Consider the following 24028-nt stretch of genomic DNA (forward strand, 5'->3'; position numbering starts at 1 on the left):
AGCGTTTATCCTAAACGACGCTGTTCACAGTTTTAAAGCTAACTTTGGCTCAGTATATTTAGCAAGAATATTGATATATCTCAAAATGATAAGTAAGTTTAATAAATATGATAAAAACCTGTTCAAATACAAACATATATCAAATTAAAGAAAGAGCTGAATACGGTCTGCGTATCACATGAATAAGGGTGTGATAAGAGTCTTTTATGTAGAGAAGTGCTTTTTAAAAGATTTTCCTTGTTACAATTGTCGTCTGTATATGAAAAGGTTTCTTGCTTTTGTGACATTCAGATTGCATATTAAAATGAGTATTTGTTTGCTTTTTGATATATTTGTTATAAATTATTTAACTGATTTATTATATATGAATATTTTTCTTTAGTATGGTATGTAAATATTGAACTCAGTTGAAATCTGTTTTATCATATATATGCTATATAATGACTGAATCTCATTACACTGAAATGAAGGTACGCTGCATACAGTTTATCTATGTGATATGACTTCGGTCAAACTTTGCTTATGAAACAGAAATATTGAAATAATTACAATTGTATGTTTTGCTTGACCTTCACTTTTTATAGGTGTGACGTCATTGTCCAAAGATTCATGAATAGCGAATATGCATTTGTTAACGCGGGATCAGTTGGCCTATTTTAGAAATAAATAAAAATAATAAATAAAAATCATTTAATTGATTTTTTCTCATGTATTCTAATCAAATTTGATTTGTAGCATCTTTATTAGGCCCGCAGCCAACTTTGTTCAGCTGGGACATTTAACCCCTTTTAGGTGCTGCTAGAGCTAAAACTAGAAATGCCTTTAAACAGCATCTCATGAACAGCTTGGTGGATCTTTGTCATACTTGGTCTACTTGGCATCATTATTATATCCTCTTCCAAATTTATTTATATAGGAACTTGGGCCCTATTAGGGACCACTTTAGCTAAAAGTAGATATGCCTTTCTTCGCATTAACCATTAAAATGTAATGGATTTTTATCAAACTCGTTGCGTAACAATATCGTAAGGTCTCCTGCTATTTTCTTACAAATGGGGATAGGGACCAATTTAGCTAAAAATATAAACACGTTTAATGAGTGATGTTCCGATTGTCGCCGATGTTTGATTAATCATCGCAAAAGTTTCAAAGTCGGCGACATCGATTCTGACCAAAAAGAATCGATTCTAGTCGCTGATTTTGTTAAAAAATTAAAATCCCGCTTTCATGACTTTTTCAGATACTTCTCGCTGTTTAGCTTAAATACTTTTGCTCTTTTATAATCTTTCGGTTAGTATTTTAAAATATCTGCTCTTTAAAATGGAGAACGCTGTCAGGCCAGCTGTCATGATCGTAACAATAATAAAAATTTTGTTGCCCTTGCAGTAAAAAAGCAGACGCTTTGAAATGTTTTGGGTTCTGCATAAAGCCTGAATGCCGGGTGTTGGCTCTTTTTAATGAAAACTTTGATATTACTAGAGCTGTTTGCAAAATATGCTTTAAAGCGTACATTAACGAAGGTACCCCACCCACTTTTTTCTAATTGGAAATAATTCTCAGATTTTATTTGACAAGTTTTTATTATTCCTTCAATACAAAATAGTGGATTTACTTTAAAAAAGATGATAAACTAATTCCACATCTGCCAGCAATGTCCCCAGCATATATTCTATGTCAAATTTGGCAGTGCATCTAACATGACTTGAATCCCAGGCCTTGAGTCATAGAGAAAAGATGAATTCTAGTTACTTTTGCATTTGGTCCAATAGTTCCTCCCAGATTGCAGTTTGGACTTATTTGTTCGAACCTTTGAACAGACGGTTAAGCTATCGGTTGGTAAACTTTTAACGCTATATGTCAACATTTTAGAAGAATTTGAAAAACAAATCTTTGAGTTAAGGACTGCCTTTATAGTGAAATAAAAAAAAATCCCATCAAGACAAATATTTTGAATCAAGATCTAACCAGCAGATAGGTTAACAGCCGGTTAAAGATTCGAACAACTGGGCCATAATTGCCCAACAGTTGCTAAAGGCTGTACAGTACAGCAGCTATGTCATAGAATTCTTCATAAAAAGTAATAAAAGTAGTCGTACAATAATCTGAAAGTCTTGAGAAAGGTCTGCTGTTACTACCATATTGCCACATTACAAAAGTCTGTATTGATCTTTCGGTTCCGATTCTTTCGATTAATCGAATCGGAGAGAGATCAGAATCGGACCGATTAATCGATTCTGCTTCAGCTGTCCGATTCTCATCACTATTAATGACCTCTTCTCATGAACCGCTTTATGAATCTTCAACAAACTACTGCTGTAATTATTCGTCTAAGGATAAACGAAACAAAATTGCAGCCCTACGAAACCTTTGCGAAAAATTAAAAGAGAACCATTTAAATTGTTAAAAGTGCGGTGTTTAGTTTTGCAACTTGAAAAATGTTAGATGAAAGATGAATGTTAGATGAAAAATTGATAAACTTCTTTCCTTATTACAATTCGCCGACCATCATTTTTAAAGATATTTCTTGTTAAGAATGCTTTCAATATGAAAGCACTAAATATAAGCTACATGTTCAACATGCAATGATTCATTGTATTTGTTCTGATACTTAAAATAGTTTGTTTTATTTCAGGTACCTGGTTACTGTAACTGGTTTAATGTGCAGTTTGATAATGACGGAGCTATTTACACTAATGAACTTATGAAGGATTATAACAATGGAGATTTACAGATTATCGGCTAAATACATACATTTAAAGTAACTTTTGTCCTCCTCCTATTTAACCCATTAAGTTAGACATTATTTATTGTGACCACACTCATTCTGTTGTTTTCAATGTGTGGTTACAGACTTTTGTGTGAGGTTTTGAAAGTTGGGTAGGCGACTCTAGGCCGAGAAGCTCAGAAAACTGTTTACTGCCTCCAAAGGATGTTTCAATTCAAAAAGAATAAAAGCAAATGATACATAAAAATGAAGGTTTTGTCAGAGGAAAAACATTAGTGTAAAAAGACCATGCAGAAGAATTTTTTTTTTTTTTCAAAAATGAAATGAAATTTTTATTTTGTCAAATCTTAAGTTTCCTTAAAATATCACTTTTGGACTGTTAAGCTTAGTTTTATTAGGTTTAATTTATCATGGCAGTGAAGTGAAGAAGCATTCCGTTATGATAAAGTAAATTCGTTCCTGTTCGTTTTGTAACCCTAATAAAATGAATAGTGTCGAATGGATTTTGTTGCACGTCTTGCATTGTTATTGTAAAACCTGTTTGGTATACAAGAATGCTATCAAATGCAATTTGGCATGTAGACCGTCAGCTAGATTTCACATTTAAAACGTGTGCCAAGTTTGGTTAATGCCATTTCGGATAAAATCAAATCGTTGAATATTTTACATGCTAGCTTTTACAATTCGTAACTATTGATTGAACATTTTCATTTTCTGATGAACATACCTATAAGCTACTTTAGTCATTAGTCAGAATCATGAATTTATTTAAGTGACCAGTACATGTAAACTGTATAATTAAGTGGATAGGGGGTGGAGGCGTGAGGGGGGGGGGGGGGGGGAGTAGCGTTATTGTTTGAATGTTTAAATAGCAGCGGCAGTTTGCCTACTCATTTGAAAATGAAGCCTATGGTGAAAATAGGAACGAACGTTTAACACACCCTTTAAGTGAAGAAAAAAATGTCACGTGATCGTTTGGTGTGGTCGTTCAAAATCTTGGGTGTAAAAAATGGATTTTAGATGGATTTAAACAGTTTTTTAACTAGTAAATTTAGAACTGGATATTAGAATATTGAATAAGGAATACACATATAAATTTACATGGGGAAAGGAAAACGGATAAGAACTGAAAAAAGGAAAAACAGTAGTGAAGGAGAGAACAATGATCATACGCTAAAGGCGGGAAGGTATAGGTCAAAATCTGGCTCGGATTCTAACCCAGTATTAGTGAGCGAAGTTCTTAATCAGACTAACGGTATTTTGTACAATAGTGAAAACCTCGATAACAGTGTATTTGATCCTTCATGTGTTCCGATTGAAGAGTCAGTAGGGCAGTCCAAAACTTCTGAAAGTACGCACGCAAGCAAAATGGCAACAAACATAAGCAAGCAAGAAACAAGTAATGATGATCTTCTAGCATATATGAAGAAACTAGACACAAAAATCACTAACATGGACACTAAACTGCAAACGCTAGAAACACTAGAAAAAAAGTTGATAGCTTTGAAAATGAACTAAAGAAAATATGGACAAAACTACATGGCATGGACCAAAAAACTAATGAAAGGATTAATTCAATTGAAGAAAAAACGGATTCTGTTGACTTTGCACTTGCGCAAACTGCAAGCAAATTAACACTTTTAGAAAAGCAAAGGGAGAACTTACAAAATGATGTGACATACTTGCAATCGCAATCTATGCGAAATAATCTCATTTTCTCTAACATACCAGAGGACCCTGCGGAGAAAACTGAGAACACAGAAATCAAATTAAGACAATTTATGGTTGACAAAATGAAAATTGCACAGGATCTAGTGGGCAGTATATCTTTTGAGAGAGTACACCGTATGGGCAGTAAATCAAATGGACGCTATCGTAGTATCGTTGCGAAATTCACTCTATACAAAGAGAAGGAATTAGTACGTAAACAGTGGAAGGCCCTATCTGGTACACCATACTTTGTAAACGAACAACTCCCAAAAGTTGTCGACAAGAGAAAGAAACTCGTCCCAAAGATGAAAGCAGCCCGGGAACAAGGTAAGACCTCATGGATATCCTACGACACCCTTTACATCGACGGTAAACCTGTCAGAGACTAGGAGTTCGCTGGGGATGAACTTAAGATCCTTTCCTGGAACATAAATGGGCTAGGTAAAGCCAAAAGAGACAGTATTGAGCTTGTAGATATATTATCAAAACATGACATTATTTTTCTGTATGAAACTTTTGCTACCAAAGACAGTAATATTGCTCTATCTGATTATGTAACTCATAATTTTTATAGAAAATTCCAGCATCGTAGAGCAAAAAGACCGAGTGGTGGAATTGCATTATATTATAGGGAATCAATTGCTGATGGCATTTCTATTGTTGAAAATAAATATGACACTCTACTTTGGATTAAACTAGATAAAACTTTTTTTCATACAGAAAACGATATTTATATATGTGGTGTGTACCTCTGGGGAGAAGATTCCCCGGCTTACAATACAGTAAATGTTGATCTGTTTGACTGCCTTGAAAATGATGTTAGTCTTTATGAAACCCTAGGTTCGGTATATTTAGCAGGCGATTTTAATAGCCGAGTGGGTGATAAACATGATTTTATTATTTGTGATCGTATAAATCAGTCATTCGATGATGACTGTTATGTTCCCGACAAGTACATAGACCGGGCCTCAATGGATAAGACCTGTAATACCCATGGAGTTAAATTAATTGACCTGTGTCGATCAAATAACCTCCGCTTAGTCAACGGGAGATTAGGTAGTGATTGTAATACTGGAATGTATACATATGTTTCGCAAAACGGGGCGTCCGTTATTGACTATGTTATAACCAATGAAATTAATTTTTCAAATATAAGTTCTTTTTGTATACAAAGTATAAACGAATGGAGTGATCACGCTCCCGTTACTTTTTCATTATACACAAATTATAGCACACCTGTTTTAGAAGAAAGTGTTAGTACTAGATATAAATGGGTAAATGACCTACAAAATACCTTCCGGGTAGGTCTGATTGCAAAATTACCTGACCTTAATCGCCTTACGAGCGATATTGATAAAAATGATCGCATGTCCATTAATACTATGTTAAATAGATTTACAAGTCTAATTAGGGAAGTAGCAGATCCACTTTTTTCCAAAACTTATATAAGTAAAAAGCGTGTTACATTTGCAGATAGTTACTCTGTAAGTGATGCAGACTGGTTTGATGCTGATTGTAGATTATTAAAAAATACATACTTAGATGCATTGAGTGCTTTTAATAGTTGTAAAAATTTAGCCAGTAGGCAATATTTTTGTCGATGTAAAAAGGAATATAAAGATTTAATTCGTAGAAAAAAGAAAGCTTATATTAAAATGAAATACTCTGAAATTGAACGATTACGGTTTTGTAATCCAAGCAATTCTGGAAACATTTTAAGAAAAATAAATATACTGGTACAAAAGATGATATATCTTTAGATGAATTTAAAAATTATTTCGAAAATTTGTCGAACAATGTATTTCAGTCCCAAAATGATGAATGTAAAGCTTTTTGTAATGAACATGATTTTAATTCTTCGGACTGTAGTTATGAAGAATTGAATGTCCCCATTACATGTGAAGAAATACAGAAGGCTGTAAAGTCGCTTAAGTCAAACAAACCTGCAGGTTCAGACTGTCTTTTAAACGAGTATTTTATTGAATCTATAGACGTATTGTGTTCACATCTTTGTGATGTGTTTAATGCTATTTTAGAGTCTGGTTTTTTCCCAGACAAATGGACAGAGGGTATTATTGTACCGGTATTTAAAAAAGGTGACCCCAAAGTTGTAAATAATTATAGGGGAATAACTCTAGTTAGTTGTATGTCTAAGTTATTTACTACAATATTAAATAATAGAATTGAAACATTTTGTAACAATTATTCAGTAATTTCTGATTGCCAATTCGGTTTTAGAAAAGGAAAGTCTACTGTTGATGCTGTATTTATTCTGCAGTCTGTTATACAACATTACCTAAATAATAACAAACGCTTATATGTAGGATTTATTGATTTAAAATCCTAATTTGATAGTATTTGTAGAAATTCACTATGGTTGAAAATGTACAAGTGTGGCATTCAAGGAAAAATTCTGCGCATTATAAAGGATATGTATGATAAAGTAAAATCATGCGTAAGATGCTGTAATTCATATTATGGTTTTTTCCAGTATGCAATAGGCTTACGTCAAGGGGAGGTAATTTCGCCTATACTCTTTTCTCTCTTCGTAGAAGACCTTGAATTGTACTTACAAGGCAATTTTAGTTCTGGTTTATTGATTGACGACATTGTATTAATTCTATTACTTTTTGCCGATGATATGGCAATTATGGGTAAAACTCCGGAAGATCTGCAGAATAGTCTTGATTTATTACACACATATTGTATACAATGGGGATTAGAAGTTAATGTTATGAAAACTAAAATTGTTGTATTTAGGAAAAGGGGAATTACTTTCGCTAGAGAAAGATGGTTTTACAATAACCAACCGATAGAAGTTGTAGATTATTTTAATTATCTTGGTACAGTTTTTAACTATACAGGGAGTTTTGTGTTAAACCAAGAACATTTGATTGGTAAAGCATTAAAGGCTTTAAAACGTTTTATTGTATAACTGTAAAGATTTTGATTTTAAACCAAAGTTATTATGTCAGTTGTTTGATTCTTTTGTAGGCTCTATTTTGTCATACTGTTCTGAAGTATGGGGCCACAATAAGTCAAAAGATATTGAGCGTGTACATATTAAATTTTGTAAAGAATCTTAAATGTTAGAAGTAGCACTTGTAATGCAAGTGTTTATGGTGAGTTAGGTAGGCACCCTCTATATATTGATAGATATGTGAGAATAATAAAATATTGGTGCAAATTAATAAATACTGATAATATTATATTAAGGAAAGTCTATGAACTAGGTGTATCTGATTGTAATATAGGTAAAAAGAACTGGGTATCGAATGTTAAAAACGTATTAGATATGTATGGCTTTTCTGAATATTTCAATAATACTAGTTTGATAGATTGTAAAATGTTTCCAAAGATTTTTAAACAAAGACTTATTGATAATTACATGCAAGAGTGGTTTGCATCTGTTGAAAATAGTGCCGTGTTAGATCTTTATAAAAATTGTATAACAACTCTCACATATAAATGTTACTTAGATTTATTACCTAAAAGTTATAGATTTTTTGTTACAAGAATAAGAATATCTGCACATACTCTTAGAATTCAAACTGGTCGATACGGACAAAATAGAATACCACGTAATGAACGATACTGTTTATGTTGTAACACTATAGATATTGAAGATGAATATCATTTCATTTTAATATGCCCATGTTATATAGATATTAGAAGAAAATACATTAAGAAGTATTATTATAATAGACCATCGATGTACAAATTCATTGAACTTATTACTACAAATAAAAAGAGTATATTATTAAATCTTGCAAAGTATATTAAAGAATCTGTTAAAACTAGAAATATGATTATGAATGCTAACAATTAATATTAGCATATGCGTCTTCTATTAGCAACTTTAACAACACATTTAAGCCTACTTGTTGATAGAATTATTATAAATATATTATGAATGTTATATTATAACTGTTCATCCTCCATCATTAAACATTACTTTTTGTTGTTTAATTATTATATTATTCATAATTATCATATGTTTGAAAGATCATGTTAACGTGACATTGTATTATCAAAATATGTTGTTTATTATGCATGACGATGTACCATGTACAAGTCTTAAATAAAATTCTGTTCTGTTCTGTTCTGTTCTGTTCTTTAAATGGTCTGTCGTTACAAACCATTTGCAATACATCTCTAATATCTAGTTTTCTGTTTACAAGACCTGAATTTTGTGCTCTCCCGGTCGCGGAAACTGATGCCGAAAAAAGCTAAATCTGCCAATTTTCAAATCGCTGTAGAAAATTCCCTGCAAATGATAGCCCCAACTGCTACACTGTTCTATACTCCAGTAACACTGTACAATCTGAAAATAAGCTCAAATATATGTGCCATCCGTACCGTTTTTTCACTATTCCAGTTTTCCTGAGGTCCCTGCTAAAATGACAACCCCACTTTAAGCTAGCTCAGAGGAAGCATGTATACGCGCCTGCAAGTCATTACGTCATACTATCAAGATCAAGGCTACTCAACTGATTTTCTTTAAATAAGTGAAACTCAATTCTAGCCGCTGAAATTTCAATTCTAGCAATTATTATTATTTTAAACTTCAAATATCCACTTCAATCCGTAAATTGCCTCTTATTTGTAAATTTGACCCTGGCCAATTCGACACAAACAGCTCAAAACTGTTTACTGCCTCCTTTGTTATCGCTAGTGACTCGGCAGAGATCCGATTGCACTGTCCTGTAAAACACAATCAAATCGTAATTAATGCACAGATATAAACATATTAAGCTTATTACAACTGAGAACTTTAGGACTCGGAGTCACGTGATCCTGGCGGCAAGTTGTGTTTTTTTTCTGAGTGGGACTTGAAAACAGAATATTATGTGATTTAGTGTCAGTTTTGGAGGTTGAAAATTTGTGCTGGATGTATAAAAGGAATTAAGTTTACAAATTGAGATGTATGATTTGACATTATGTTTTTGAGATGTATGCTTTTTGAAGCTAAAATATTTTCACGCTACTTTTACGCGCCAGTGGTCACAGCACTGTATGCATGTATACCTTTGACAAACTCTTTATACAGTTTTGTGCAAAAAAAAACTTTACATATGTCAGATAAAAATTCTACTCCCGAGCTTAATACAAATAAAAAACGTTTTTTGTCGTCGCTATTGGACAGTTTTGATTCGAAAAAATCCCGCACTGCATCGCAAACCATGCATGAAGATTTCAGCACAACAAATGTTTCCTTCAGCCAGGGTGACCTAGTGAAAATTGCTGAAGTATTAAAATCTTCTTTTCAAAATGACATTACTGAAATGGTAAAAGAAGCAGTAAGCTCATCCGTTAGTGCTATAGTCGACGGTGTTCTTTCTGGGCTTCAAGAGAAAGTAAAATCCCTAGAAACCGGAAATCTTAAATTAAAACAAGAAAATGATCATCTTGTGTGAAACAACTGAAACTAGCCGCTGACTCCTCTGAGCAGCACAGTCGTCGTAACAATATTCGAGTGTCTGGAATTCCCGAAACAAAAAACGAAAATACTGATCAAATAATCCTGGACACCTGTACAAAATGAATGTTACTATGGGCCTGTCTGATATTGTCCGGAGTCACCGTGTGGGCAAACCCAACCAACCTGGATGTCCAAGACCTATTATCGTAAAATTTATCTCGTACCGAGTCAGACAGCATATGTACTTGGCAAGGGCTTCACTAAAAACCAGTGATTTAACTGGAACCTATATAAACGAGGATCTTACAAGACAGCGCAGCTTCGCGTTTTACACTGCACGAATTTTGGTCGGACGTAAGAAACTCAACAGTAAAACTGTTGCTGGACATCAGATGGTGTAGTGTTAGTGAAGGACAATTATGAAAACATTCACCGTAACAAATAGTGATGATCTTGCAAATTATTTTGAACACTGCTTTTGTTATTTTTACAATAAATTTGTATGTCTGACTGGATTGACATTTCATCGATTATGATACCACAAATGTAACCTTCTTCAGGTATGTCTCTTCTTTTGGCCTCCTCAAGCATCCAGTCAAATATGCTGTCATCGAATCCAGTGTGATGTTTTACTCTGTTCTTGTACTGTATAAGTGTAGACTTACATGATTAAACAAGATAATGGCTGTCTCTGAAACGTTCATAAGACTGTGGACTTTAACAGTACTACTGTAAACAGACTTTTATCATACCTTCTGTACCCCTCGGATGTTTACTAACAATATTTGCTTGACTTCAGATCAGCTCTACCATTTCATCAGTCTCACCAGGAATTAATTGTTTATCTTCTTTCGCACATTTTTGGTCGACTTTTGTGGTATGTCTTCCTTGTCATTTTGTCCTGATGTATGTGCATTTGAACTTTTGTTGTTTTCCTTGTCATCTATATCTCCATTCTTTTTGTTTATCAGTGTCATCCTCTGGCACTTACTTCAAGTACTGTTGAGTGCATTAAATGGTGTCACCCTGTTACAGAGTTTTGATCTTAAAATTCTGCTGTTACTACTAGCTGATGCCCAGCTTTCACGAATACGAAATCTTGTCATTATTATATTTTTTTATTACTGGCACTCCTTCACATAATTGCACTTTTCTGGTAGTAGTTATTACTTCTAGTAATCTTCTGTGTCTGAGTGATATGTACAGTCAAACGTTTGCTAGCGACCACCCGTGAATAGCGACCACCTGTCGACAACGACCGGTCTCCGGTCCCCCCGTAGAAAAATTCTCATAAAAAGACAGTGAATAGCGACCACCTGGCGACCGCGACCAGCAACCGGCCTAATTCATTCATAATGGTCATATTTGCCCCCCCCCCCCCCCCCCCCCCCCCCTCAATAACGACCAAGCTGGATCGTTCCGGCATGAAAATATTTGAAATCCGCCGTATTTTCACGACTTTCGCATTATAGCAAACATAATAATTACTGCTTGATTGAAAGCACCGGCCGAATTAATACATAGAACATAAAGAAAGAACAGGGAATTATCTGAAGTCAGAATATGGTTTTTAAATAAGAAAACGGGCGTTTTCATATATGCCTTTTTTCTGTGACGTACGCTTGTCATAAAAAGGAAAAATATACTTACCACTATATTTGTTTCCGTTTCCTGCGAGACATTCTCACACAGTATGTTCTCATTTGTTTTCCATCAACAAGGTACATGATGAGCCATGCCTGCATGACGCACGTTCATAGATGTGCCATGCCTGCATTACTCACTTTTAGAGATGAGCCATGCCTAAATGACTCACTTTCAGAGACATACTGAGACATCCACGGATGATTCATTTCAAATGACTACTATGTAGATGAGACATCCATGGATGACTCACTTTCACAGTTGATCCATCCATGGATGGCTCACCTCAGTTCATCGTAATTTAACTAAGTCATCCACGGATGCCACTTCAAGATCCAACGATATGTAGCTGAGCCATAGACGGATGACTCATTTCCGAGGTCGGCATTCACAGAAAACTCAATCTACGCGACAAAAGCCTGTATCCCTTTTTTGAATGGTGACTTATCTCAGCTTTATGATATTTGAAACTTTCAAACGCCACCAATTGATCCCTCCTTATTCTTACAATATATTGTATGAAAAAGTTTGTAATTTTACACCAATTTTATGATCTTATAGAAAATCCTTCAAATTTTGGCGCAAATATAGAACATCCAATACTGACTTCTCACTTTGACAGCTAAAATGAGTCAATTTGGTCTAAATCTCAATCAGTAGTTCTGCCTTTAAAGGGAGTTCCATGATTATCTCTCACGCTAAAATGCATGTACCATCACGTTAAATTTAATTGTGCAGTGTGGCGTGTGCATATTTAATTTTCAATGAAGTCTCAAAACAAAATTAAAATAATACATAGAGGATATTACATGGTTGTCTTTTCATATTGAATTTATTAAACGAGTTGAATAAAATGATAAAATGCGAGGCTCTGCCGAGCATTTTATCAATTCTATTCAGAGTTTAATAAATGCAATGTGGAAAGACACTAATGTAATACTAGTATTCTTTTTATCCTTTTAAAATTTTTCTAGATGAAACATCAAAATTTCTTCTATCTTTACCTATTATAGACCAAGTAAATTCACCCAACGTCTCCAAGAAATAAATGACGTCAACGTCAATGTCAATGCTTTACTACACTAGTGTATTATCAAACTTATGTATTACATACATTATTCTATTTATCAGACTAGGAAGCGGTTTCTTATTGAAAGAAATTTTCCAAGTAAATACATATATGATATACTGCAACTCTTTTTGAGTATTTTTCTTTAAAATTGCCTGTTTCCATGCTGGAATACTCAGTTTTATAAAACACTTGCATAATTGATATTTTTCTGTGAATAAACGTAAATCAAAACATGCAACTATGAAGTTTATTTGAAGTTTAATACACAATTCAATCACAAACATTATATTGAAATCAAATGGACCTTTATAAACTTCGAATATGTAAAGTGGCACGAGAATAAAAAGAACCGCGTATAAACATCAAGTCTGCAATGTTACTTCTTGAATGTTTCCAATTCGGAAAAAATTAATGCAACACTGAAATTATAGATCATGTGAAAAACGTTTTTCATCGTTTTTTTCTCCATATTATTAGTGTACGTAATTCCATGCCGAAACATTTCTCACAGGAAAACATTAAGTGTTCAGTCTCAAATGCGTGAAAAGATTGACGTTAGTAATGAAGTCCAACGATGACAATCCAACAAGCAGTTTTTTAGCATTACAATAACCTGCACTGTCCTTCTGAATAGAATATTCATTTCCCATAATCCATGAAAACTGTTACATCATTAGAATGACATGTTAAACAGCACCTATGGAATTCCTCAACGTTTTATTTATTTGACCGATGTTACTGCTGTCTTGGCATTCATCTTAATGGTGGTCTGTATAGTATTACCACGAGTCCTTTATTTCATCCTCTAGAAACTGTCCTTGAACAATACCGAAGGCCACATTTTCCTGAAAAGACAAAATAAAATAATGTTTCATACATTTTTTGAAGAATGAAATAAGTGTATAAATGTACCAAGAATCAGCGAATCATTTAGACTACCTATTTGTTAAATTGCACCATTCCTTTATAAATGCACATGAGCACCGAATATAATCATTGAACCAGACCATTGCCGGGCTTTTAGAGCCACATACAACCCTGCTGGAGTAGTTATTTTTGCTATAGCAACAAAACTGCCAGCATATTCTGCATATTCTCCATATTGCCTTTTCAACTATAGAATCAAATAAAAGGACCTCAGTCTTATTCCATATACTTTAGCGATAAAATGTTTCAATCAATGTTTCTTTTCACCCAACCCTAATAACGCCATTACTTTTGTGGTTTTTTTTTTTCACGAGAAAAAAAATTTTACTACCCGTTCCCGTTTGACGCACTGAACTTCAAAAAAATATATACATATATATCGCCGCATTATATACGTCACTGTCACCAGCTGTCGTTTACTCTTACAACGACAAGTGTGTTGGCCAATAAAAATTAGAACTGTGTGTGATTTAATAATAATAGTAATAATAATTAATAACACAACTTCTTATATTTATTTTGTTTTCCCCGCCTAGTTACTTTATGTTATTTCTATTGGGAAGGGCCTTTAACTAATTTTGTAAGAAATTGTGGCCCGACCCATTTGCTTATTTTCTTGGCTGTACATGTACATTTTTCTGATACATGTATTTGTTATTATAAATGTAAATAGTGATAAGCAATAAAATATTATTAAACTAAACACCGGGAACCGGAAGTGGAGTTTTACAGCCTTGTTTACGGCGCTTATTTACATTATCGACGGAGGTAAACCAGTAGTGTCATTTCTTCATTCAAGTGATATTTTATTTGGTCATAATTTTATCGTATGTTTATTTCTCTACGATGTTTCTTTGACATTGAAGTTGTACCTTATCATTCCGCCATATTGTTCTCGCATTGTTCGCGGTCCTCCCGGTTTCAAGAGGGTGTGAAATTTTGAATCGAGAACATGTCATTCAGACGATTCTATCTTGGGCCGAACACAGAAAAACAAGAAGAACGAAGCGCCCAAGGACGCCCATTATGCATGTATACGCAGTCTACCTATGCCGCATCATGGAAAGCACGTGCAACTTTCTCGCCAAAATATGTTACATTCAGAAAATGTGTAGATCATAATATAAACAAGCGGAATGTGTAGACATAGGAAATAGAGATCAATATAATTGCACCTTTACTAATCCTACCAGGTTTTCTATATTACAAAAGTGGATCTATTGTGACATTTTGATACAAGCAAAACTGTATTATCTGCACTATAATTTATCTACAGGTACTTCGTTTTATTATTGGCTTGTTAAAAGTTAATTTTTTACCATATGTAAGTTGACAGAATCATAGGAACCATGTCTTAAGGGGTAAATCAAACACAAATGAATAAATCCTTAATAATTTTGTTGTGCAAAAAAGTATGATTTTGTGTCTTAAACAGTTTTCATTTTCCACTCAATTGTGTAATTGCAAGGGAAGTAAACTAATAGATCTCTACTTATAAGTACTAGCCCAAGGCAAGAGTTGTCATTCTTTGTGGATCACAACTTTAAATTAAAAATTAAAACTTGTGTTATTGATATTAACAAAACTATCATAAACTTCACATTTGTGAAATCATTTTTGGTTATTTCAAGGACTTGGAAATTAATTTCTAGACTTTCTTTAATGTAATTCTATCATTGAAAATTTTAGGGCCTATCTCTAGAATGTGGTTATTGTTGATAAAATATATAGCACCGATTCAACAAAATACAATTTTGGAAGTATTATTTTCAGTCAAGGGCATCTAGACTTTAAAAATAAATACATGTATGCCATATAACGCCGAACAGACTGACGATTCCTCGAACATTAGTCCCGATTTCGTCATTAAGGATATGGATATTGTGTGGTGCATGTAATGGCAAAACGTATTTCAAAACATTCTTGCATCAAAACTACTTTTTTCACTGGATCCGCCCATGTATTAACGGGAGAAATATAGTGTGCAAACAGGGCAATTTACGTGCTGTTAATACCCGTTTTTTTAAAATGCTTTCATAGGGACGTATATGTATTTCTGCGCAGATTGACATCTGGTTTCTGCGTCTTGTTCATAAAAACCTCTTCTTGTAGCATAGATAAAAGATGCAATCTAAATCATAGAATGTTTTTCTGTATCAGTTACCAACGTCGCTTCTTCCCTTGTTTACTCCACTTTAGAACTCAGCGTCGTTTCAGGTTTTGTAGACAGCCGTGAATGTTTAAGAATCGCGTGTAACTTGTGCGACTGTTTGTTTTTAGGAATCATATTTATGATTTTGGTAAGCATCAGCCGCTATGTTTTAAAACTTATCTAATTTCTGGACGAATATATATAAACAGCTTGAAATCTGGACACTACGTTCGTACTCATCCGTACTCCAAAATGTGTGGACCTGTACTCAAAATAACCCGAACGTAAAGTTATTATTCTTGAAACTGTGCTTCTGTTTACCAAATGTTAAAGTTATATGAACATTTTTGGTAATTTCATGTTTGTAATAACGAGAGATTAAAAATCGTTTAAAAATCTTCAGTATGTGCTTTTAGTAATATTGTTGATTTCTGGGCCCTGGTTATGGATATTTGATACATGTTTACCGTTTCCAAGAACAATAGAATGGTAATTAAAAATGTACCGGAGTCGTAATTTATCACATATGAACCAAGCGGGGCAATAAACGCCCGAAGGTTTACATCAGAGGATGGGAGCAAAATTTAAAGAACTTGACTGTTGAAACCAAAAGTACAGGAACAACAAAGGGAAGAAATTTAAAAATAAAATTCTAATCCAGAAACAAGGAGCTGCCTAAGTCCAAAACGAGGTCAATGTCAAACTGAGGTCAGGTGATGTTTGAAGATGACGAATGGTCGCAGGTAACATCTGTATTAGTATCAATTCATTCTTGTAAGCAGTATTGATGCTAGACGAAACGGTCCCATTTGGTTAACCAAGACATAGCCCATATAAAGCAACCTAAGTCCAAAGAGGTCAAGGTCAAGGTTAAACTGAGGTCAGGTGATGTCTGAAGATGAGGAATGGTCGCAGGTTACATCTGTATTAGTATCAATTCTTTCTTGTAAGCGGTATTGGTGCTAGACGAAACGGTCCCATTTGGTTAACCAAGAGATGGCCCATATAAAGCAACCTAAGTCCAAAAAGAGGTCAAGGTCAAGGTCAAACTGAGGTCAGGTGATGTCTGAAGATGAGGAATGGTCACAGGTTACATCTGAATTAGTATCAAGTCATTCTAGTAAGGGATCAGGCCTTTCTTTCATCAATTTGGGAATGCCACCGACACCGGTGGAATTGGGAAAAATGCTCTCAGAAATTGTCTTAATTGGGACAATTTGCAAATTACCAAAATCTACATAAATGTGTTTTTGTGTGAAATATTACTGAATTGCATTTCAGTAATTGCTCAACAGTATTATAACTTACCTAAATATACATACAAATTAGCAAAACTGTCTTAAAACAGCAAAAACCCTAAGTATAACCATTTGGGAATTTTAAATTCAACTTTGGGGAAAAAAACATACTTTTTTGCATTGGGATTACCTCCTTTTACCGGAGGTAGATTCATATGGGAATAAAGCCCTGGGATATTGATGCTAGACGAAACGGTCCCATTTGGTTAACCTCGTACGGACGGACGGACGAACGAACGAACAGAAGAACGGACGGACAGGACAATCACTATATGCCTCCCGTATCAGTAGATGCCGGGGGCATAAAAATCCTTACCAGGTAAAGGTTTGTCGAAATACACCTAAATATCAGAGGTACCATCCATGTTGTACCACGGAAAAGTGGTCTCGGTTTTTCCCTACGGCCAATAATAAAAAAATCAAAATAAGCCATTTATAGTAACATAAAAGGAAGATTATTCTTTTTTTATTGTAAGTGAACAAAAAAGAGATCTGCCAAATAAAAACAAGAGCAAGTGCAATATACACAAAGCAAAGTCATATATGACCTTTAACCCCTAAGTGTGACCTTTACCTTGAAGTGAGTCATCCGAAACGTGCGCTCTGCACGTCGTTTCGGTAAGGTAAATATTTTTGCCAATTTTCTTTGAAATCCTTTAAGCAGTTCAAGAGTTAAAGAGCGGACACGAAACAAATTGATATGACCTTTGAATCCTGTGACCTTGACCTTGAAGTGAGACATCCAAAACATGCGCTCTGCACATCGTCTCGGTGTGGTGAACATTTGTGCCAAGTTTCTTTGAAATCCTTCAAGCAGTTAAAGAGTTAGAGCGGACAAGAAACAATTATTTGTTTGAAAAGCATATTATGCTTTCCTCATTTATGGTAGAGTATTCGAGTGCGCATGTCCAGGTTAGAAAATTTAATCAAGTTTTGCTTTGCAATTAGGTTTCTTATAAACTATTAAACACAATAGCAGCTTTCAGACATCACAGCTGTCTTCGGTATCATTACAGTGTCAATTTTATCTTAAGTTTAATTCAGTTTCCATATATTTCTGAAAATTTCTAAATTTCTTTCTGAATATTTCTGAACTGAGATGTCTGAACATTTATGAAAAAAAAAATGTTCGTACTGAATTGTGCCCATTACAGCAAGTATTCACAAGCGAGCCAAGAAGGGATTCTCAGACAAGTTCGAACAAGAGTTGTCACAGGAGTGACCAATTATACTCCCACAATATGGCCTTGTCACTTTGTTTTGTTTTAAACGCCTTTATTCAACAGTATTTCAGTCATGTAACGGCAGGCACTTAACCTAACCAGTGTTCCTGGATTCTGTACCAGTATAAACCTGTTCTCCGCAAGTAACTGCCAACTTTCCCACATAAATCAGAGGTGGAGGACTAATGATTTCAGACACAATGTCGTTTATTAAACAGTCACGGAGAACATACACCCCGCCCGAGGATCGAACTCCAGTGATTTTTTTGTCCTTTTGGGAAAAGGTCTGGTACCGGATAAATTGGGAAAAATAGCGAGTTTTTTACTCAGATTGGGAATTTTTATAGTTAATTAATAACATCATTTAGAATGCTTCTTCCTTTAATTGCATGTAAATAGCATCAAACAAACTTTTTAAATGGTTAAATCATGGTGAATGTCAACGTAACTAAGTTTGCCTTCTGCAATCATCAAAATGCAAACTTAATTTGGTCATTTGGGGAATTTTTGGATGATAATTGGGAAAAAAGATTGCATTTTTCAATTGGGAGAAAGTCCTTTTAGGGGTACTTTATAAAGGAAAAAAATTGCTGAACTTACGACCCCGCGATCCGTAGACCGACGCTCTACCTACTGAGCTAAGCGGGCGGCCTTGTCACAGAACTAAGCCAATATCAAAGCTGAACTTGCTTGACCTTTGACCTCAAAATCAATAGAGGTCATCTGCTGGTCATGATCAACCTCATATGAAGTTTCATGATCCTCGGCCCAAGCGTTCTCGAGTTATTGTCCGGAAAAGGTTTAAATGACCTTTGACCTTTGGAACCCAAAATAATTACGGGTCATGACCAACCTCCCTATTAAATTTCGTGATCCTAGTCCCAAGCGTTGTGAAGTTATTGTCCGAAAACCGTTTAAGTGTTCCTGGTCACTGACCTTGACCTATGACCTGCTGACCTCAAAATCATTAGGGGTCACCTGGTGGTCATAACCAACCTCGCTATCAATTTTCATGATCCTAGGCCCAAACGTTCTCAAGTTATCACCCGGAAACCGTTTAACTGTTTCGTGTTATTTTGACCTTGACCTTTGACCTACTAATCTCAAATTCAAACATGACCTGTATTTTATCATGTTACACCAGTGTGCAAAAATTTAAGATCCTATACCCAAGGGTTCTCAAGTTATCATCTGGAAACCGTTTAACTGTTCCGAGTCACTGTGACCTTGACCTTCGACTTACAGACCCCAAAGTCGAACCTGACCTGTATTTTATGATGTTACACCTGTGTACCAAAATATATGATAATAGGCCCAAGCGTTCTCAAGTTATCATCCGGAAATTGTTTAACTGTTCAGGGTCACTGTGGGGTCACCTGTAAAGAGTGCAGAATCGAAACAGTTTATAGCAAACCGTGTCTTAACACTATCTATACACTCGGGCGGTAATACGTCGTACAAATAATTTCACTCGGGCTGCGCCCTCGTAAAGTTATGACGCCCGACGTATAACCGCCCATATAGCATAAATAGTGTTAAAACACTCTTTTGCTATAAATTATTTCTTAAATTCATACATCTACACAATCATACAGTCAATTTATGATTGCACATTTATAAAAAAATACACATATCAGAATTACTTAAATGTTTCTTTGACAAACGCGTCTCAAATTATAGTTCTAAGTCTTAAATAGTCATTATATACACAAATTACAAGTATATATATTCACTATAATTAAGACGTGCGAAAAAGGAGTCTGTCCTTTAAAATATTATACATGTTCCAGGTTTGGATTATATATAAGATAATACAATTAATGAATTATCATTATTACTGTTCAACGAATTATTCAACATTCAAGCTCATATGGAAACAAGTAACATTAATTCAACAAAATCTTTGTTATTACAATTAATATATTGCAAAAAAACTATTGTAGCAAGAGAAAATTCTTTAAAACACGCTTAAACGTAGCCATATTATGAAGCTGTATGTAAAAAAGAAGTTAATTCCATATATGTGCGCAGCTTTGTAACTAAATGTTTGTTTCAGGTAGTTCGTTTTAGGTTTAACAGTAGAAAGATCCTTGTAGACTCACTGCAATGATCATTATGAGCAAACTGTAGTAAATCTGAAATGTATATAGGACAATCCCTTTTTTACATTTGTACACTAGTAATGAAATATGATATATGCACCTGTTTTCAAAAGATTTGAATTTCTTAGAAGGTGACTATGAATTCACCAACCTAGAAACACATAAAATAGATATACACACTGCAGTACATGTAAATATTAAGATACTGAGCCCGTAATGACACTCGGCAATTTCCGTACGTGTGATAGGGTAAACTGATCTTAAGCCGGACGCAATCGACAGTCGGACGATTTTGACGGTCATTTCACGAAAATATTGCTATAGGACCGCAAAAAGCTTTTCAATGGTCGGAAAAAAAAACATCTCATTAGTTATGAGTTGCCATTCTTTGTAACGTGACGCACTACCACTCTCACAGCAGAACGTAAGCAGTATAAATCGCGGGAGTTTTAAAAATCAATTCAGGAAAAAATCAAGTTTCATTTTACTTTAACCTTGCGTATTTTGTGCCATGAAGTATAACAACAACAAATAGACAGACATCGATTACATTAATACAAATGAGTAAATCATTCTTTCATTATCCTATTTTGTTTTTCACACGCTGTAGGCGCTAAATTGAAAGCTATCAAATCGATTTAGACTCTGAAATTTGATATACAGACGGACAGTGTCCGACTCATTATCAACATCGTACGTAAATAAAATCTTTCTTTTGTAGTTGTTCTATTTAGATTACTTTCGTTATTTAAACTATTTTTCTAATTTGCAAACATTTATAGAACAAGAGCTGTCTGTAAGACTGTCAGTGCTCGACTATTCGAAATATTGTCCCAGAAGCAGGAAAATGTTACCCTAAATGTTAAAATATCTATAGAGTTTAAATCCAGTATCTGCATTAGTGTTGAGTATCTTGCATGCAAAACTTTAACCAGCTGTTTTAAGTTCAAAAGGGGACATAAACTGATATGTGCCCTTGGCGTATTAATGTATTGATTCTTTCCGAAAGACAAAATGTTGCCCGACAATGTAGTAGGTTTGATTTAATTAAAAAAAAAAAGTTAAGTTGTGTTGATTTTTTTTTAACCCACCAAGTGGATATTTAGATTAATTTACCTTTGTCGGCCAGGTAAAAATTTAAAAAAAGTCATGCATTTGATTTAAAAGAATTTAATGTATTTATATTAACCGAATAACCGCATTTCATTCAGCAATGTGAGCTTCTTTCCTTTTTCCATTTTAAGGAAGGGTATGTCTTTTTTTCAAGGATTCAAGGTAAACTTTGGTATGAATACAACAATGAAACGTATTAAATTGTGAGTTTTTTTTTCTGTGTGCTCAAACAGAAGCATTGTTGTGTACGAATTGTAATGTCAAAATTTTATATAATGTTGTAACCAGGCCGAAGTGAATGCTGATTGTGAACATCGCTGCAATAGGTGTTTCCAGAGACTTATCAAGGTAGACAGAATGCATTATAAGACAGCTGTTTATTACACTAGGCAAATCGAAAAATCTAACTCGAAGTGACTGGAGTACCGGCGTTCAATCTATGACCAGACAGCTGCTCGCAGTGGTTTTTGATAATTAGTTACCTTGTACACGGGGTCATCCGTCGATCCTGCCGTTGTCCTTAAATTATTTCAGTGTAATCTAGACAGAAAATAAGTAGAAACTAAGAATCTATATTTTAACCATTTAAGTATGTCCCTTTTCTTTAATGCTGTTCTTACAAGATTTCAGCATCGTTACTTAAACGCTTCAAGCATACTATTAACTGCGATCTAACGCATATTCGACTCACGAGCAAATGCCGTTCGTCTCAAGGGCAAACTCCTACACGATACAGATTTGAACTTACTTTCTTTTAAATTTAGATAATTGCGATATGTTTGTCACAGGTCGTATGTTTATAGACCATAGTAACGTGCATCGTGCATTTAGTCAAACTTATACTTAACCCTCACGCATGCGTCAAATTTCCAATAGTGGCATGTTGTATCGGCTGGTTAAGTTTTGTCGGAATTATACTAGATCGACATAAATATCTCCGTTCCAGTAATTAGCACTAAGATCAATGACTCGTTGAACACGACCAACAACGAATACGTGTATATCTCAGGCAGTCATACACTGTACTAGCGGGAAAACTACGTGCATTATACCATGGTTCTTGGACCATAATGACTGCGTGTTGCGGCGTGTAGGCTGTATATGGATTATTGTTAACAAACTGTATTTCTTCGAACTGTAGTAAAATGTTCTAGAATTTAATCGAATGAAAATGAACATGAATTTCGTTTTTTTACTCGTGAGCGTTACTAGTAGTAGCTCCGGACTTTATGACATTTTTCTTTCCTAGTTCTTTATATGGTGATTTTATATTTAATGATGTTATGTTTAATTACCAGACTGACAATGACGACTCGGTCACTTTTTCGGAAAAAAATGCCTGTTTAGTGCTGAGTCGGAAACAGCAAAAGCATTTTAAGGGATTAACAATGTATATTTCTTCCTCAGTACACAGAATCAATAAATACGTCATGCACTCGATGCTTTTAAAGACATGTGTCATGTGTGTTAATGCACGAGAAACTAGCGAATCGAGCTGGTTCGATTAACAAATATTTCATTATTGTTTTTAATAATAATAATAAAGTGATGATGTTAATTAGGTGTTTATTCAGTCTGCTGTCCTTGAAAAAGTATTCAAGAATGTACGAGTATGACTTCCACTGGGCTTAACGCTAACAAGTTAACACATCATTTTACTATAGCAGATTCAAACTTATTACAACAAATAAAAACTAAAAACAAAACAAAATGAATTGTTAATATTATATATCTTAGTTTTAAATTGGGAGTGCGACATTTAGTGTTGTTACTGCGACATGTAACGGTGGACAAAATCGATTTTTTTTTAAATAGAATTGGATGAATGAAATATTGAACATTTAACATTCTGTTGTATTTTGGATTAAGAATGTTGTTTTATTTTAGCAAAAATTGTGTACTAGTATGTCCTTCTTATTCCTACATAGAAAATATGTCCCCTATTCAGAACTGGCTTCAGGAATATTCTTTGGAATGAAACTGATCGACCATTAGATGGGCAGATGGATGGACAGATGGAAAGACATACAGGTGGCAAAATGGAGAATATGCAGACTGTTATACGACATGTGCTTGTTTGTTCCGTCAATAACCTGTATTTTCTGTTACAAATTAATATCAGATATTTCTCTGAATTATTTCGTACGACGGTGTAAGAAAACAAACATACCTTCAAAGATAAAATAATGAGTTTCCCAGTTATTCCACTACGGCTACATCAATACTTGGCTACTGGCTATTTATCCGACGCCACAAGATGTAAGCATGTGAGCAGGAAGAATGTTGGACGTCTGCAAGTTGTTGCTTTTTTTCTGTCTTGTAATTCAAACTGTAGTCAATACTGTCCGATGTTACGGTTCGTTTAGGTTTCTGCAAATAAAAAAGACATAATGATAATCGTTGAGAATATTTCCTTATTGTATTCAGAGATTTTAGCGGGCTAGATTTGCAACTAAAGTTTGTTCCACCTTTTCCGTAACAAGAATTTCCCTTTATTTTTTTTTAATCTGAAGATAAGCCGAGAAATTTAATTATAACCGCAAGTCCTGGCGGCCAAGAGGCAGATGAGGGCGTGAGGAAAAGCAGCCCTACCCCCTCCCATCCCCAAGGAGTTAACACAATTTGCTCTCTGCAATACGG

General features: G+C 34.5%; 1 long non-coding RNA gene across 1 annotated transcript; it reads right to left on the reverse strand.

The window, feature by feature from the left end:
* Positions 1-12806: 12806 nt before the first annotated feature.
* Positions 12807-23963, reverse strand: LOC123540865 (uncharacterized). The gene is made up of 2 exons (XR_008368140.1): positions 23559-23963; positions 12807-13418 (listed from the first exon to the last, which is right to left on the reverse strand). It is a non-coding gene; the product is annotated as an uncharacterized LOC123540865 (long non-coding RNA).
* Between the last annotated feature and the right edge of the window lie 65 nt (positions 23964-24028).

The sequence above is a fragment of the Mercenaria mercenaria genome, chromosome 17, assembly GCF_021730395.1.
Source record: "Mercenaria mercenaria strain notata chromosome 17, MADL_Memer_1, whole genome shotgun sequence".
Lineage (NCBI taxonomy): Eukaryota > Metazoa > Mollusca > Bivalvia > Venerida > Veneridae > Mercenaria > Mercenaria mercenaria.